Raw genomic sequence first — 4,533 nt, forward strand, 5'->3', positions numbered from 1 at the left:
GAGACCAGCCTGGCCAACATGGAGAAACCCCATCTCTACTAAAAATACAAAATTAAGCAGGCATGGTGGCGCATGCATGTAGTTCCAGCTACTCGGGAGGCTGAGGCAGGAGAATTGCCTGAACCTGGGAGGTGGAGGTTGCAGTGAGCCAAGATCGTGCCATTGCACTCCAGCCTGGGCAACAAGAGCGAAACTCCGTCTCAAAACAAACAAACAAAAATTAGCTGGACATGGTGGCACACACCTCTATTCCCAACTACTCAGGAGACTGAGACAGGAGAATCGCTTGAACCTGGGAGGCAGAGGTTACAGTGAGCTGAGATTGCATCTCTGCACTCCAGTTTGGGAGACAAAGTGAGACCCTGTCTCAAAAAAAAAAAAAAAAAAAAAAGAATGAAGGGGAGGCCACGCATACCCCCTTTTTTTCAGAAGGCACATAGATCATTTCTCTTCACATCCTACTGACCATAGATCAGTCACATGACTGCTAGAAGAAAATTGAAATGTAGGGACAGTACAGGGCTTTGCCATATGCCCTTATCAGAGGTGCCTTCATTGAGACTATTTGGGGACAGTTATCTGTGCAAGTCTTTGCTGCTGTCCCCACCCTTCCCCCAACACACACACTCCTTAACCTTAGATTTTAAAGTTTTAGAGACCAGAGAGCAAATCCACTTATTTATAGACATGCGGTTGTAAGGGACATGAGAACAATCTGTGAGGATGGCATTCGGAGCAGAGAACAAGACCCCGTAGCCATGTAGGGTGTTAGTCCCCTGCAATGACGCTCCAAGTGACTTCATGCAGGTTACACTCCTTCTGCCTCTCAGTGTCCTGGTAAATGATGAGCAAAATGGTGCCTCCTTCCCAGATTTACTGTGAGGATTAACTTGAGTTGGCCTGTGTCAGATCCCGGTCCAGGGCCAGCCGATGCTGAAGTCCGAGGGGAGTGGGTGGATGAGCAGAAACGCTTTTGGGCGGGGGGCCTAGGCACGTGAATATGGTTTTATTCAGCAGCAGTTCTCATCAGTGGCTTTTTATTAGCAGCTTACTCAGATTAGCTCTCTCACACTGTCCACCTTTATCTCGGCTATTTGCTTCCGCTCTGTGGCTCCTGCGACCCCCACGCCTGCAGCTGCACAGCCGGCTCTCCCTTGCCTTCAGGGTCAGCAGCTTAACTCTTTCTCTCTCTGGCACAAGCAAGCAGAGCTGTGTCCTGGCTCCCTCCTGTCTGTCTACAAGATGGACAGTTTTGGCTGTCTCCCTTTCTCTGGGCACAAGCACAACCACCACATCAAGCCATGTCAAGCCGAGCCGAACCTCAAGAGCACCTGTATAGCGTCAGCGGGGCAGTTATACCTTTTACAGACAATAGTGCCTTAGAGCCAAGTATGAACTTACACAAACAGATTATGTAACAAGTGGAGGTGTGCGTCTGTGCACCAAACTCCCTGAGTCGTGCAGGCCTGGATATCTGCCTTGGCCTCTACCTTGACCAAAGCACATCCAGGTACCTTACGGTACCTTATAGTGTGCATGATGCTTGGCCAAGCACACGCACCCAACACGCGTGAGCCATTGTTAGTATTAGTAACAGTAGCACCAGGTGAGCCTCTTTGACTTAATGGGCTCAGTCATCAAAGGCGAATGAAAATCATCAAGTTAGCATCAGTCCAAGACTAAGAAGAGCTCAACTGAAGAAAGCAGTGAGACAAGCACCATTTATAGCCCTTTTTCCTACTGTTCTCTTTCTCCTTCCCTCCCTGCGGATGTATGTCCTTAGCCTTTGGGTGCCTCCGTTGTCTTTATCAAAAAGAACACTAGATTTCAGTCTTCATTTCATGTTAATGAAAAAGTTTCAAATTTTATCAATTCCTGAGTTGTCTGCTTTTTTTTTTTTTAGACAGGATTTCACTATCACTCAGGCTGGAGTGCAAGGGTGTGATCTCAGCTCACTGCAGCCTCTGACTCATGAGTTCAAGCGATCATCCTACCTCAGCCTCCCAAGTAGCTGGGACCACAGGCATGCACCACCATACCTAGCTAATTATTTTTTGGTATTTTTTTTAGTAGAGACCGGGTTTCACCCTGTTGCCCAGGCTGGTCTCAAACTCCTGGGCGCAAGTGATCTGCCCACCTCAGCCTCCCAAAGATATGAGCCACCATGCCCAGCCAATTGTCTGTATTTTATCAAGGATCAAATTATTAAACCAAAAGAATGAAGCTCTCAATATGAAATGCATGCATCATTAAAAATGTAAAGAAGTATTTTCAAAAATGTATTCTAACTGGGCCTTCCTTCATATCTTTATTTGTATTTGTTTTTTGTTTTGAGACATAGTGTTTCTCTGTCACCCAGGCTGGAGTGCAGTGGCACGACCTCGGTTCACTGCAACCTCCGCCTCCCGGGTTCAAGCCATTCTCATGTCTCAGCCTCCTGAGAAGCTGGTATTACAGGTGTGCGCCACCACGCCCAGCTAATTTTTGTATTTTTAGTAGAGACAGCGTTTCACCATGTTGGACAGGCTGGTCTCAAACTCCTGGCCTCAAGTGATCCTCCCACCTCAGCTTCCAAGTGCTGGAATTACAGGCACGAGCCACCGTGCCCAGTCTGTATCTTTATATTTGTTCTTTTTTTTTTTTTGAGATGGAGTTTCGCTCTTGTTGCCCAGGTTGGAGTGCAATGACACAATCTCGGCTCACTGCAACCTCTGCCTCCTGGGTTCAAGCAATTCTCCTGCCTCAGCCTCCTGAGTAGCTGGGACTATAGGCACCACGCCCAGCTGATTTTATATTTTCAATAGAGACAGGGTTTCACTATGTTGGTCAGGCTGATCTCAAACTCCTGACCTCGGGTGATCCACCCCCCTCGGCCTCCCAAAGTGCTAGGATTACAGGTGTGAGCCATCACACCTGGACGGGTCTTTATAATTTTTTTGTAATTAAGACATTTTTTGTCCCTTTCATGACTACATCTTGTTAATTCAATTTCTATTCAGCATCTCAAATAGGTCCACTTTCAGCAAGCCCCCCAACGGCCACCAGGCAAGCTCTAGTCATGGTCCTCTTGTTCCAGGTACTGTGGCTGCACAGCAGATTACCCCCAAATCTAGCTGTGTAAAGCAGCCCTTTGTTATGTTCATGGATTCTATGGATAGGAATTCAGACAGGGTCCAGCAGTGATGGCTTGTCTTTGCTCCCAGGGATTGGGGATTGCAACTGGAAGATTTGAAGGCTGAAATCACCCATGTCTGGCAGATGCTGCTGGCTGACGACCTCAGTTCCTCCTCACGTGGGCCTCTCCCTGGGTCTCTCCATGTCAGCTGGTGTGAGCTGAGAGAGAGATGGAGGCAGAGCCTGGCAAGGCCATATTGCCTGTCATAGCCTAACTTACTTTATTTATTTATTTACTTATTTATTGAGACAGGGTCTCGCTCTGTTCCAGGCTGGAGTGCAGTGGCACAATCTCAGCTCACTGCAACCTCCGCCTCCCGGGTTCAAGCGATTCTTCTGCCTCAGCCTCCTGAGTAGCTGGGATCACAGGCATGCACCACCACATCTGGCTAATTTTGTGTTTTAAGTAGAGACGGGGTTTCTCCATGTTGGTCAGGCTGTTCTCGAACTCCCCACCTCAGGTGATCTGCCCTCCTCGGCCTCCCAAAGTGCTGGGAGTATAGGCGTGAGCCACCATGCCCAGTCCCACGTTGTTGTTGTTGTTGTTGTTTTTGAGATGGAGTCTCCCTTTGTCACCAGGCTGGAGTGCAGTGGTGTGATTTCGGCTCACCTCAACCTCCGCCTCCTGGATTCAAGTGATTCTCCTGCCTCCGCCTCCTGAGTAGCTGGGACTACAGGCACCTGCCACCATGCCTGGCTAATTTTTGTATGTTTTTTAGTAGAGGTGGGGGTCACCATGTTGGTCAGACTTGTCTTGAACTCCTGACCTAAAGCGATCCACCTGCCTCAGCCTCCCAAAGTGCTGGGATTACAGGCGTGAGCCACCACACCCAGCCTACTTCTACTTTTGTACTTCCCTTTCTGTGGCTCTCACAGAGCAGCCTGGGAAAACCAGAAACAGATTAGCTTGTGCCCTTCCCTGCCTCTTACTTCTCAGGGTAGAACCACCAAGGAAGCCAGGGGGACAGCCCAGTCTCTTGCCACAGACGCCTCTCACTCAACCTCTCTTCACACCCCAGGCCGCCTTTCAGTTCCTCAAACAAAACAGACCAAGCCAATTTCCTTCCACCTCAGTGTCTTCCTGGAAATTTCTTTTCTTGACTTGTCATGAGTTTGATTCCTGTTCGTTCTTCTTGCCCCAGCCTAAATGTCTCTCCCTGGACAGGCACCATCGCTGATTCCGCTCTAAAAACCCTTCCTGAACTCCTGTCACGTCACTTGTGCCAACATGGATGAAGCTGCAGGATGTGATGTTAGGGTGAGGCAAGCCAGGCACGGAGAGACAAACACTGTAAGATCTCACTCACATGTGGCACCTAAAAACAACAAACCTGGCGGGGCACAGTGGCTCACACCTGT

Source organism: Colobus angolensis, unplaced genomic scaffold (assembly GCF_000951035.1).
Source record: "Colobus angolensis palliatus isolate OR3802 unplaced genomic scaffold, Cang.pa_1.0 Scaffold432, whole genome shotgun sequence".
Classification (NCBI taxonomy): domain Eukaryota; kingdom Metazoa; phylum Chordata; class Mammalia; order Primates; family Cercopithecidae; genus Colobus; species Colobus angolensis.